The sequence below is a fragment of the Oxyura jamaicensis genome, chromosome 4, assembly GCF_011077185.1.
Source record: "Oxyura jamaicensis isolate SHBP4307 breed ruddy duck chromosome 4, BPBGC_Ojam_1.0, whole genome shotgun sequence".
Classification (NCBI taxonomy): Eukaryota; Metazoa; Chordata; class Aves; order Anseriformes; family Anatidae; genus Oxyura; species Oxyura jamaicensis.
In genome coordinates, this window is record NC_048896.1 from 59744877 (window position 1) to 59759931 (window position 15055).

At 35.2% G+C, this 15055-nt stretch overlaps 1 long non-coding RNA gene across 1 annotated transcript in view; it reads right to left on the minus strand.

Annotated features, from left to right (window-relative positions):
* Nucleotides 1-15055, minus strand: part of LOC118166914 — a 313441-nt gene that overhangs the window by 27265 nt on the left and 271121 nt on the right. The window contains exon 8 of the long non-coding RNA XR_004750797.1: nt 1124-1220. This is a non-coding gene — a long non-coding RNA (uncharacterized LOC118166914). The remainder of the gene's footprint in view (nt 1-1123; nt 1221-15055) is intronic.

Genomic DNA, 15055 nt, shown 5'->3' on the forward strand with positions numbered 1-15055 from the left:
TTTTTCTTTTTCTTTTTCTTTTTCTTTTTCTTTTTCTTTTTCTTTTTCTTTTTCTTTTTTGTCTGATTGCTTGTTTAGATTTCCTGGATTTGAGGGCTGGAGCCCCTCTCCTGTGAAGACAGGCTGACAGAGTTGGGGTTTGTTCGGCCTGGAGAAGGCTCTGGGGAGACCTTATTGCGGACTTTCAGTTCCTTTGTCAGGAAGTGCAGTGATAGAACAAGAGGTAATGGCTTTAAACTAAAATGGGTAGGTTTAGATCAAATTTTTCATTCAGCAGGTGTTGAGGCACTGGAATAGGTTGCCCTGAGGTGCTGTGGATGCCCCATCCCTGGAAGCGTTCAAGGCCAGGGGCTTTGAGCAACCTGTTCTAGTGGGAGGTGTCCCTGCTTATGGCAGAGGGGTTGGAATTTAGGGTGCCTTCCAGCCCAAACCATCTGTTGATTCTATGACTGGTCTTCCTGGAGTTTCCTACTTCCTTCCATTAGAAAAGAAGAAATTTATTAGAATTTTAGTAGAGGAAATTTCACATTTTCTAACCCAGAAGACTGCTGAGGCATAGCAAAGCTATAAAACCATCTCTATCTATGAAGAATACAAGATCTATTATGGACCTACATATTCCATCTCCATAAGAGAAGCCTCATACAAATCCACTTTACATTGCATACAAGGCTTCTACAGAAAATTTAATCTCTGAATTTCACCAAAGTCAGAGTTTTAAAATATACTAAAGGCAAGGGAAGCCAGAGTCCCTTCTTCAAAGATAAGCAGGGGGGAATAGAGCATTAGGGCATCTCACAGTCATTTTTCTCAGGTATATGATAGAAGTGACACTTCCTAGAGTATAAATCTGCTTATAAAAGAGAAGACCTCATAATATTACTCAACAAAATGTAGCAAAGCCCCTTAAGCTCTTTCAAGAAGAGGTAGCACAAGGTGAAGGACATCTGAAAGCCTGAATTCCTTCTTCAGGTTTTGGCATAAACGCAAAGCTCTTTAGAGTTGTCCCAGAGGGAATGTGACAGGTATGTAAAAGAGTAAGACTGGTGTGAACATGTACTTGGAATAAACTGAAGAAAGCTTGTAAACTCTATTATTTATTTAGGAAGAGGACTAGGTTTACCTTTTGGTTTCTTTAAACTGTACGATTTAGTGGTTGTGAAGAAACCAGATCTCGCTGGTGCCAATAAAGCTCACTTCCTGCCAGTCAGAACATCCACCTGTGGGAAAGAAAACACAGTCATCATATTCTGCTTACTTTGTTTTTAAACATATAACTCTTTGACTTTATGCCAGCATAAATGAAGAGCGATGTATATGTATGTACGTAGAATTCACACTCTCCCCCTCAAACAAGTTTCAGTTGGCAAGAAAAACATTTCCTGCCTGTTTTCAGTAGTACTTTGAACAATGATGCTACTAATATGAGAAAATGCAGTGTAATGAACAAATTTTTCACTCAACCAAATACGCATCACAGATGTCAGATCACTGTTGCAGATATGTCCAAGCCTGTCTTTTCTCTTTTAATGATCTCCAGTTTAAACACAAGGAAATCCCTAACATTTTGACATATATAACATTATTATACCTAGAAACTTCATAGCATAACAAAGTAACAACAACTGAAAAAAAAATTAAGAACATTTTCTCCAAATTAAAGTTTACTTAGACCAGCAGGTTTAAGGTAAATATATTTCATCTTGATATATAGGATAGTAGGGAAAAAAGAAAACTGGTTATTACTTGTAACACTTTTCTCAAGTTGTTAAATGCAGTTTCACTTAAGTAAAAATGAATCCTCCTGATATGCCTTTCAGCATTCTGAGCTTTAATGATGCCTAGCGCAGCAGTGTAATTAACAGTACCAATGATATATAACAATTCTGTGCTTTCCAGTGGTAGAAACAGAAGGCTTATGCCAGATTGCTTGTTAAAGGTACACCCGGTTGCAAAGTACACCAGATGAGACAATCCCCCAGTAGCCACATAATGAGGTAAAGACATCTGTAAGAACTTTGAATATGAAGATTTAAAGTCTTTGGTGATGCTGCAGATGGAATTACCGTCATCCCTGCAGACACTGCCACTGGAAATGGATCAGCCCTCCAATAAGACTGGACTGTGAATAGCTCCAACCTAGTTTTCGCTTAAATGACTTACTACATAGCTATTCCTAAGTAACTCAACTCAGTGTAGACTAAGTTAAGAGAGAGAGGGAGAGGAATTGCGCCCCCACTGCTTTTTAAGAGAATGCTAAGTGATCATTCAGTAACAGTGGGAAAAGAAATAAGATAAAGTTTGAATAATTCCACTCTAAATAAATGGGAATATAATATAATTCAAGATACTTCTAGAGAAGAAATACAGGTTCTGTGGAAATATATATATATATATATATTCAAAATTTAGATACACTGAAAGGAATATAAACTATGAATATGATACTATTTTGGAGATCAAATGGCATAATATTTTAATAAAATTATCAAAACTTTGATATTTCATTTGTTGCTTCTATAGTCAAAATGTTAAACTATGTGAAAAGGCTTTATGAAATCTTTCAGATGTATTTTTAATATTAGAAATATTTCCAGCATACTGGAAAATATGCTAGAAAATATGTTATGGTGTTTGTTGCTTATACTATCTGATAATTCACAACATCAGTGCATTGGCAGATGGAGAGAAGAATCTGATTCTCATTTAAAAAATAATGGCACTTTACATCATTCTGACATGGTAAAATAATTTATGACCCACTTTCAGACCTCCTTATATTGGCATTGTGATGCACAGCAGTCTCAGGATAAACGTGGAACAGGAATTTTAAAAGTTTACTCAAGCTGGTATGAAAGTTTTACAAGAAGACATGGAAATCCAAATGCTGTCTGACAACAGAATGGATTTCCTGAATTATAATTCTGTATTTTCATTTTCTTCTCGAAGTGGTGAGGAAGTTTTCCGCTAAATGAAGTGTTAAAACTTTTTAGTACTATAATGAAACAAACAACATCTTTTCCTTAGGAAACTATTAGGCTATTCCCTGCTTTTAGTGCTTTAAAAACTGAAAATGATTGAATTGTATTTATCTGATCTAATAACAAAAAAAAAAAAAATGTAGCACGTATTAGATCTTAATTCATGCTGTTCTAAGTAGGATAGATATGTGAAGATCAATATTATGAGCCTTTGAATTCATATGCATCTAAATTGATTGACTTAGATCTAAGCTGGCAAATGTTCATGAAGAAACTATTTCAGTTATTCTTTACAATACATTATTATGAATTTATTATCAGAATAACTCTAATTCAGACTCTTTGTAGCTCAGCAAATTATTCACAGTAAATAATGGGATCAACACATTTCACCCCATTTGAGTTAATGAATTATCCATGAACTAATTATGATTATCTCTACTTAATTTCAATAATCACAATGAGGGATCTGTTTTTCCAAAACACCTGAACAGTTATTTGTACCTACAGACAAATTTCAGAGTCTCTAAAAACTTGCCTTTATTTATGTTGAATGAAATGGCTTCCAAGAAAGATCGGCAAATATTTAATGTCTGTAGGATAGACATTGAGCATATCTGAAACATCTGTTTATCTTGTACATGTAGATGGTTAAACTGGTTGGAAACAGAAGTGCTAAGGTACTAACAGCCCAACTCCTGTTCTCACCCTCTGCCATCAGAGGGATTCCAAAGAGTGTTTATCAATATGGTGATATGCATTTTATATATATAAATATAAAAACCAAATCATTCAAATCATTCAAAGATTAGAATTGCATAACAACACTGTAACTCATTCCCAGTGCAGATTTAGTCTTTATTTGCACTCTCTGCAAAGTCGCTCTTAAATAAATGTTACTCCTGCATTCAAAGAAACATGTGTGTGCTAGTGTACATAGAAAACTTTTCATCTACCTGAGGCAGATATGTAATGCTGTCTATTTTTCAGAGGTTCTTTTCTGAGCAGAAGCAGAACACCTGAACTACCTGGAACATCATTAAGGACAAAAGAAAACGCTTATGGTTGGGCATGTGAAAGACCAAAATTCAAATTTCTGATTAACCTGACTCAAGATATTTCTTAAGAAAGATATAATGTACAGATATATGTACATACTAGGATATAATAAACATCATGCACAATAACAGAATAGCTTTAGGAATATCATAATAATATTTTAACAATGCTAAAAAAAACTGAGTTGAAGACAAAATGCAAAGTTTTGGTCTTCATAGAGCAAAAGTAGCAGTGATACTGAAATATGAGGAAGAACAGCTTGTTTTCATTTTTTCCCCTAAAACAACAACAACAAAAAATATAAAATTAGCTTACATAAAATTTTATCTTTATTGATACAATTTTATTTTCTGGGTCAGTTTGTTTAGTACAGTCAGGAAATAGTTCCCTAAATTCTAATATTGCTCCAAGTGTTTAAAAAGAATTATATTTGCAGAACATATAGGACAATAAAAGCCTCCTCAACCTCTGTCTTTCTATTTCAATACTATATTTCCACTACTTCAAGATTATTTGAGAGACATTTGCCCTCTGTAAATCCCTCAGTAGCTAATTCAGTTCTCTTGGATTTTTAGAAATAAATCCACCTCTTCAATTGTAAATTCATGGGAAAAATCAAGACACAACCAATAGTTCATCTCATTCCTCAGACATACATAATATGAAAGAGACATGTAAAAGAGACAGACAGCACGAATAATTTTGAAAACAGTAAGTCTTTATTTTTACTTTGGAGATGAAGTGAGAGAGGTGGGCTGGAGAATGAAGCCTCCTCTTATCACCACCTCCTGGCCACCTGAGGCAGGCCCAACCTCACTGCTACATAGCCTCAAGCAAATCATGGCTCACTCACTGCTTCCTAGGTTAATATTATTTTAAGCCTTAAATATTTCTTCTTGCCTCCAGGTTTTGACTGTTTGCTGTTTATACAGATAGCAATCAATTCCCATCTCAGTCTTTGAAGAACTGAGCAAAGTTATTCTACTCATGGAAAATGCTCTCCTTGCCTCTGAACATCCTAAAATTCATTTTTCTTCTAAACATTGGACCAGATTATTTTATCATATTACAGCTAAGGCTACATAAGTTTTTTGCAAAGTGTGTTAATTATTTTATTCTCAATACTACAAACACCTTGTCTGAAACCCCAGACTGCATTTATTTTACCTTGAAAACTATGCGAGTACTTTCTTAAAGACGACTTCAGGCAGTAAATAATGAAGAAGGCTGACTTATGTGTTCGCATTGTCTCTGGTACAAAATTATAAAGCTCTGGTATTGTCTCTGGTACAAAATTATAAAGCTCTCTGCACCCTTTGAGTTTTAATAGAATACAAAAAGGAAATAAACTACAGTTTCACTTGTGCTCTTCTGAAATCGCAACCACATGAACGTACTAAAAAGACCTCAGCCCTTGATTTTTGTTAGAAATGATACCATATGTGTACTTAGCTTCATAATGTGTACATTTGTTTAAAGAAAATTAATTCTTACTTCAGAAACTTCTGTAAAATTAACAAGGATATTATTTTGGAACAAAATAGGAAAAATATACTAATTTTTGTTGCCACAAACTTGTATTTGTAGCCACCGTATTCCTTGGTTACATTTACATCTCAATTTTCAAATGCAATTGGATTCAAATTTCAGTTCACAGAAGGAAAATAGAAAATTACACAAAACTGAATTGTATCAATCATATCGTATGTGTATCATATTTGTGGGAATATTTTTTTTGTAAGGTCTCTCAAAGAAGTCCATGTACTACATGTTCTACAGAGAATGTCATAGAACAACAATAACAACAAAAAATGAAATATCAAGATAAGTTTCACTGTTGTCTAATTGCACCCTGGACATCCCTGTTCCTAGAGCAGATCAAACCTCAACATCTCTTCTAGCTGTGGAATTCATATGGCTTGGAAATTTCCCCTACTCATGAATAAAACAGAGCAAGAATGTAAATGAAAGCTAAAATAAAACCCTCCAACCTTATCCAACACAATCCTCTTTCTTGATATAAATCATTCCACAAGTTTTCTGACAATTTTGTGACAGGCATTTTCTGGTAGTAAACATATTGATTTATTTATTTTTATTTTTTTTTTCTAAATCTACAATTTTCTTTTATCCTTTGCAGGAATTCAGAAACACTGTCAAGAGGGAAAAATGGCAGTAAAACCTGAAAAGAAGTTGGCAAGGGAGCAGAATCACATACAGACTTCAGACTACAATATTCCTCAGGGCATTACTGTTTATGTTTCAGATGGAACAGAAAATGATCGGGTAGCCTACCCTCACTTCCACTGCTCTGAGAATAATGCTTCTATAATGACCACCATGGAACATATATTTCCCTTTTATGTATCAGCCTTGGCATCAGGACTAGCTAAATCAGGTCTAACTATACCATTATGACAAAGTTGCCTTTTCCCTGGCCAGCACAGGCTTTTTATTAAAATCTGCCTAGCATGGATTTTCCATAGTAAACAAACCGAAACTCACGAGAAAGGAAGTTACATGAGCTGAACTGAAATCTCATATCCAAACCAATTTCACAAACAAACAAAGAACTTGTATAATATTTGACTTCTTCTGTAATTGATTTTTCAGTCAAGAATTTTCTTTAATGCAAAGTTCTATATTGAAAACAGAAGAATTAATTCATAACTCACCCTCAAGAGTATTTTAAATTATCACAGCATTCATTAGTACCCGCTTGTGTATATCATATCTCTGCCTGACTTATTGTTACAATAGGAATGAACATTGAGATAGAAAAGTCTAGCCAGACTAGCAGCTGTGATGGAAGGATAGGAAAGATTTAAGTTCTTTTATACTTTTTTAAAATAAACACTCCTGCAGGGCCAGGCATCATGGACTTAATGCAGGAATTATGAAAGAAAATTCTATGGCACATTTTAAATAAGGGGTTAGACCAGACAATAAGATGGTCCTCTCTACTCTTAGAACACCGTGGGTGAAACTTTTCTTCTAATGTTTTCTTCTAATGTTCTTCTAATGTTTTGAGAACCCCCTCCTCCCCTCCCGCCCCCCCCATCTCCTTTATCCACTTGCCATGTGCTGCCTTTCAGTCTGTAAGCTCTTTGAAGCAAGGGCTGTCACACTTTATGTGCTTTACAGTGCCTAGTACAATAGTGCCTGACCTAGTTAACTCCTAATCAATAGTGCAATAGAGATGTTAAATAATTATTGTAGGACTGTTGTATTTCCTACCACAGAGCTCAGCACATTGAGAAATTCTGTTGAGATAAAATGCATTTCTGTTATACAAGACAATGCCAATTAAAAAATAAAATAAAATAAAATAAAAATATGACTTTTTATGTATGAAAACATCAAGAAAATCTGGCATTAACAATGAATAAAGCTTACATGGAAGCTTACACGTAGAGCTTTATAAATGTCCTCTTTTTGCTGTGTTCAATCTCAGCTGCTCTGAAACTGAACTTTGATTGCAGGTATTTTCATTCAAAGCAATTAAAACTCTACTGCACTGCTGAGAACAAATGTGTGCATATCGAAATATTTAAAACTGAAAATAAAACTTTAGTCTTTACAATACCAAGCACTTGAAAACTGGTTTGCAGTTTAATTCCACCTCAGTTGCATGCAGACATTTACAAATTTGCTTTCAGACATCCCTGTTATTCTTCATAAAGTCCCCAAGGCATCTCAGTGAAACTGGATTTAAAGCATGTTAAGTGCATTACAGGAAATGTGTTCCCAAAACACACAGTTCAATTAAGTGCCAAATGATGCCTTCAAGTCTCACCCATGTAAACCATACAAGGCCAGTGAGGTTTAGCAGTTGAAATTTAAGGTGAAAAGACCATTCATTATTTCATAAAGCACAAATATTTGAAACGTATCCTATGCTACAGCTTAGACTACCAATATGGTAAAATAAATAAAAAAAATAAAAAGTCTGTAAACCAGGAGTTGGTGTGGGACATGAAGAATAATCAGACTGCTGTTGCAGGATTAAACAGAAAATAGGAAGAAGTCCCCAGAACAAGCAGTAGTTTGGATTCAGAATGACTTTTTTTTTTGTGACGTCATCAGCCAGAATTGTGATAAATATTCCTTAGTACAGTAAGGGTGGGGTTGGGTGCTGTGCCTCTGGCATTTAAATTTCCCTTATTTCCCAGAGCAGGTCTAAGTGTTTGCTGCCTGCAGCACCAGTTTCAGCAGGAAACCTTCCTGGAAGCCAGATGATGTCACCATTCACATGAGCTTGTGATGGTTTATGTTGGTGCTTCAGATTAATTTATTTGACACAGGTGAGACTAATGTCTTACATACATGCACGGTGATTTTTTGTTTGTGGTTGTTTGTTATTTAAAAATACATCTTCATATTTAAACAAAACTGATAAGAAAACGGAACTAAAGTATGATGACGACAGGACATAGTCAACAAGTTGTAGGAATTATTTACTTGATTAATTTAGCCTTTTTTTTTTTGTTAATGGTTTTTACAGATTCCTTTGTTATGATCTGACTAATATTTTTCAGTAAAATGAATAAGATGATGTTATTATTACCAATGTCAGTGCCTACTCTCTTCGTTTACTATCTGACCTGTTGATGCAAGCAAACAGTATATATTGAGATAGAAAATGTGGAAGACTTTCAGTGAAATTTGAAGTCAGAATTCAGTTTAGGACTGAATTTCATTCAGAATATGCCATTGATCACATTACATAAAGGTTAAAAACTTTAATAAGGAAGAATTAAAAAAGCTATACAGCATACTGTAACATCTGTAGCAAAACAAGACAAACATTGCTTATTGCTTCACCACACTATTACAAAGGGTCTTATTCTTCTGGCAAAGCAAAAAAAGTCTCACAGTGAGATCTGTCCTTTACAAGAATTCTAGCTTAATTTCCAGACCACAAAACCTGAGTAGCATTAAATTAGCAATGATAGCCTTGAGGCATAGATCTTTAAGTGGGTGCTACTGAAAGAAAGGCAGTCTCACAGCATTTCCCAAGTGTTATACACGTTCAGTCATACTGGCAGATTGTACATTTGGATCTCAGATGTACCCTCTCAGAACTCAAATGCTGATCTCCTGGAGACTTGGGAATTTTTTGAAAAGAGGAAACATTTAAAAACAAGGCAAAATATCACAGAAAAGTATTATTTTAGGAAGTGCTACAGAACCCACCCTACTTTTTGAATAGATCTACAGCTCAGAGCAAGAACTTACTCATCAATTGCCTTAACTGTGCCAACCAAATTATTAAATTGAAAGAGAGTGGATGGCAATTAAAACATTTTTCATCAACAAATTGTACCAAAATCTGACTCTTTGTATTGAGAAGCTTGTATTTTCTGTTATAAATTAAACAGGCATCCTTAGTAATCCAGAGCAATATCACAAATAATAGTTCTTAAAAAATAACATGCTTTGCAAAAATGCAATGAATACATCTTACACCCAAATCAGCAATCCCAGATAGTTCTACTCTGGCAAATGTTTCAAAGCATTTTTTTCATTGTTTGAAATACCTCGAAGGGAATGTTTATCTAGTGAATATGTTCTGAGATGGGCCACTTCTGCCATCTGAGAAAAATAATAATAATGAAAAAACAGTTGTGTTTAACTGACATCTTAATATGAAAACTCCCTCTCTCCCATTCATTAATACCAAGAGGTGGGGGATTACATAACGTAATAATGAAACTAAAATCTCTATTTATCTTACTTATCTTTAAAATGCAGTAATTGTTACTCTTTTTCTCCCTTCAGTATTTCTCTTTAGGACAAGGCAAAAAGTTAAGTTTCAAATATCTTTATCTTGATACTTAAATTTTTACATTATATCAGCAGAAAACTTGAATAGTGCAACAACTGTAGAAAATACTTTCAAATACTAATATTAAAATATTTTTAGAACACTAAATGTTACAAAAAATAAATTTAAGAGATTTATAAAATTGCTTATGAGCCACAAGTTCTACACATCTTGACTATATAAAGAGTAATTAAGGAAAAAGGGAAATATTTGCTTTATCAATATTCTTTTAATACCTGAGAATAGCCAGGTCCTACCCTTGCAGTTAACGTAGCTTGTAATACTTTGTCTATTCATTTAAAAAAGTTATTCACAAATCAGCATCCAGTCTCCATATAATACAGGTACTGATTTTCAATTAAAATATTTGCTTCTATGTCTTGGAACACACTCAGAACAGAAATATATGTCTACTTGACTTGAGTGAAACTTACCGCTCTTTTCATTCCATTTATCACTGTATTTGCCCTGATATCTAGCCTTCCCAGAATTCCTTACCTTTTGCCTTTCTTACTGGAACCACTGTAAAACCATTCTATATTGCCATTGCATTCTCTGCTAGACTAGCTTGCTTAATATCCTCTCCTAGCTTCACAGAATGGTTTGTGTTGGAAGGGACCTTAAAGACAATCCAGTTCCAAGCCCCCTGCCATGCACAGGGACACCTCCCACTAGATCAGGTTGCTCAAAGCCCCATCCAACCTGGCCTTGAACACTTCCAGGGATGGGGCATCCACAGCTTCTCTGGGCAACCAGAGAGTGTTTGGTACAATGCCACATGAGAACTTTTGTAGCCTTTTCAAATCTCCTCCCACAGTTCTGACATTATATCGGGCTTTCATTACTCAGAAATATAAGCCAGTATGACTTACAGGAGTGCACTTGCATCATCTCTATTGGCACCTTGAGAGAATATTTACATGTTAACAGTACAGCCACTTTTGTGGCAAGGAGAGAAGTTCAGCGCCGAGTCAACTAAGATACACCAAATAACGATTTACTGCATAAGCAGGTATTTAGACAGTAGGTAGTGGGCATTGTTTTGCCCAGAGTAGAAGATGAAATTAAAAAAAAACTCATTATGTAGGTTACACCTACTGGAATTAAAGCATACAATTAATCTGCTTATATGAAATTTTTTGATCAAAACTTTGGTCTCTACTACAGAGATTGGATATGAAAATTTAAATCCATTTTAACTAAATAGGCTCTGTGTTTTGTTATTTTATCTCAGTTCAAATAGTACAGCCTGTGACTGTGATAATGCTTTGAAAATAAAAGAAAGTAAATCACTTTTTTCCATGCACAGATTAAAATTTTTGTTTGCTTGTTTTTCTGTTTTCCTTTCCATCTTCTTCTCTGCTGTTCTTTGTTGCCTGCACGAAGGATCAATCGTATCAAACATTTTGCACTTCTGTCTAAAAGCCACAATAGCTATGCTTCTTCTCATCTCTCTGGCACTGAAACCCATGACGGACTGCAGGAAAAAAAAAAAACACTCTTTTCAGAGTTGCCCCTTTGAGGTTGATAGTTGTAATTTCTAGGGAACAATGTTATGAAGTCATAGCAATAAAAGGAACAAAATTATTTTAGGTCACTTCCACAGAGAGCTAGAGGATATTAACATCCATAATATCAAAGTACAAACTCATCAGTGTAATCAGATAGACTAGATCAAGTAATTACTCTTCAAAAACATAATCACGAGTCCCCTAAATAAATCTCAATTTCCTCTGTAACCCACACTGATACCAATGCGGCTTTTTTATTGTGGCTAAAACACAAAAGGCTTTTATGAGTCTTTTACTGCCTGCAAAACAAAATTGTAAATCGAGCCTACAAAAGAAAGTATTTTAACTCAAGCAATAGGGGATCTAAGATTCTTTTGGAAGCAGCAGTTGTAATTTCCAGCTCACTGACAGTATACATAGTTGGTCAGTAAGTTAAGCCAATGAAGAAATGTCTGCACATCTCTTCACTGCTGTCAACCAAAATCACTTCAAGTTGCAATGCAATATATATACCAAATTATGTATGCATAGTTCACCTCATTATTGTATGAGAATACATACATCTTCATCCCCAAATATTGAGGGGAAAATATGAACTACACTTCATGTAACAAGTATTAGTCTGTCAATAGTTCAGCATTACTGTTAAATATGCAGGAGGCATGGGCAGAAAACATATTGCTTGACAGAAAACAACACATACTCACTTGAATGACTAATTATGTATAAGAACCTTTCAGAAAGGTACAGAATGCAAATATATCTTCAAGAATGAATAAAATAAACATAATGGTTCTTGGGAGAATTTATAACTGACTACATTTATTAATAGAAAAGAGTTGTTAAGTTATATAAGACATTCCTTATTTTGTTCAGATTTTTTTGTTCTCAATCCTTTACTAAATGTACCATCACTAGATTGTCATGTTATTGCCTTCTTAAACTCCCAGGTGACTTTTAATTGAAACATGATACACTTAGAATACGTGTATGTGTACATATATATGCAAATATATAAACATACATATGTATTTACTTATGAAAACTATTCATAAACCTATTCCCCTGATTGCCTGTAATCTTCCCTAAGATGTCTTTTGTTGATTAAGAGGGTTTGTCTGAAAGAGAGGCTAAAATTTCTGACTACTTCTGCAGCGCCATTTCAAAGAAGAGGAGAAATAGGTAACACAGTCTATAGCTTAAATAACTTTTTTATTTTTTTCCTTAATTTTCCAATGGAGAAAGAAAAAAAGAAAAAAGAAAAAAGAAAAAAACAAAAACAAAAACAATGGTTTTGTACTGTTTTGCAGAAATAGTATATACAGCCTGACTGGAAAATGAAAGAAAGACAGAAGGTTCCATGCAATCTACATTGAAATGAATTCAATATACAGTTTGAATTTTTCTGTAAATACTTTAAAGAATACAGATTACATTTTCAGACTGTACTGGGTTTATGTGGCAAGGTCTTGGTAGTGGTGGCCTGCATGGTTAGCCTCTGTGACAAGAATCCCGAAGCTGCCCCATGTTAGATAAGGGCCAGTTTCACCCAGCTGCCCAAAGCTGAGCCAATAAACGTTTTTGTGCCTCTGGGAGAGCAAATTTAAGCAAGGGAAAAAAACTGCTGCACCACAGCAGCTGTGAGAAAGAGGAGTGAGAAATGTGAGAAAACCAGCCCTGCAGGCGCAAAGGGCAGTTCAGCAGGGGGGCAGGAGGTGCTCCAGGCACACAGCAGCAGTTCCCCTGCGGCCTGTGGCGGGGCCCCTGGTGGAGCAGGTGGATGTGGCCTGGTGGCTGTGGCCCATGGAGAGTCCCTACAGGAACAGGCCCCAGGCTGGAGCTGCAGCCCATTCCCTGTTTCTCTGCACTCCTTGGGGGAGAATGTAGAAGAGGGTAGACAGGGGACAACGGTGTTTTTAGTTTTTTGTTTCTCAGTGCTCTAACGTATTAGTAATAAATTACATTAATCTCCCTATGTGGAGTCTGCTTTGCCTGCGATGATAATTGCTGAGTGATCTCCTTGTCCTTATCTCAACCCTTGAGCCCTTTTCACTGTATTTGCTCCCCCTTCAACTGAGAGAGCCGTTGTGGTGGAGCCCAGCTGCCCAGCTGAATAAAACTGCCACACAGGCCAGAACAGGTACTATACTAGAGATCTATAAAAACATAAAAACATCACAAAAACACACACACACACGAAAATAATAATAATAAAAAAATAGTAGTTTTTATATCTTTATATCCACATTGGTTATAGACTTTTATGAATAACTTTTTTGTTGTTGTTCTTATTCTTTCCAAATCTCAAGGCAAAACATTCCACAGAGTACAGTAGAAGGAAAGGTTTATCTTGACAGCTGATTCTATTTATAGGTCAAACATGGTATTAAAGAACTTCTTTTCTTCTTAGAGTTTGGGTTAGAAACACAGTACTGCCTGAGCAATTCTTCCATTCAGGTTAAGTGGCAAAGCAGTAGACTCCTAACAAAATGGAGACTAGTCTGACAAACCTGGGCAGCACACCCATGTGAAAACCAGCTTTCTATGTTCTTGCATAAAAAATACCTAGTCTAGAACTATTTATCTGTGTTTGAGTCAAATAGAGGAGGCCAAGAGCAGGAAATGTGGCATTCAGAAAACTGAGAGAGGAACTTTCATTTAAATCTTGGCTAGCAGTAAACAGACAACTTCTTGTGTTGAGGTAAACAAACCTTTTTATTCTGTACATGCAAGTAAGATTTTTTTTCCAAAGTAACATCAATTATCCATTTCTCCTGGAAATGTAATCTACCTTCAATATTACCTACTAATTCAACAAAAAGTATCAATATTCTCTTGAATACTTCAAATATATCTTATACATGCTTTAATGGGGGAAATAATTTAAAAGTAAATGTAAATTCATGCAGGTCTTTAGTGATGCATTTCTCCAGCCATATTTTAATGAGCATGGTCACTTTACCAGACAAGCACGCACTGACATGCAAATCCCAAGATATCCAGGTAGAAGATAATGAGAGAGATCCTATATTATTTTTGGTAAATATTTGGTAAATATTTTTGGTAAATGTATCAAGAGTCTTCATAACCTCTGTACTGCACGTGTTGCGTGCCTGGCTACCTGCATCCAATTCAATGAGTTATCTGAACACTTAAGACTGTAGCATAATTTTGTTACCAATGTTTACTTAACTCTAACTGCCAATTTGGTGAGAACCTCTCCAAGAGCACCTCAGTGTACTTCACACCTATTCCCTATACACATTTGTTGAGTGGTGAATAATCTAAGCATAACGCACACGTTACTGGACTCTAGATAAACCAGAAACTAGAGGGTTGATGAATCTGCTCTTTAATTATTTATTTTTTTTTCCCCAGGTATCTATCAAACTACCTCCACAATTGCCTGAAAAAAAAAAAAAAAAAATCTATTGCAACAAAAGAGTTGAATTAATTGGAATACTACTAAAGACTTCAAGCACGGTAAACAGTGAGAAGTAACATGAAAGAACAGGAACCTTAGACAGGGACTAAGGCAGATTCTTAGGGACATAAAAACTAAAGAACATACCAAGACTAGGTTTCTCAGATACATAAAGTTATAAAAGTCTCACCTTTTCAGGATTCCCATTTCCTTTTCGTGACTGAATCCTCATTATGAGGTTCTATTTACACTA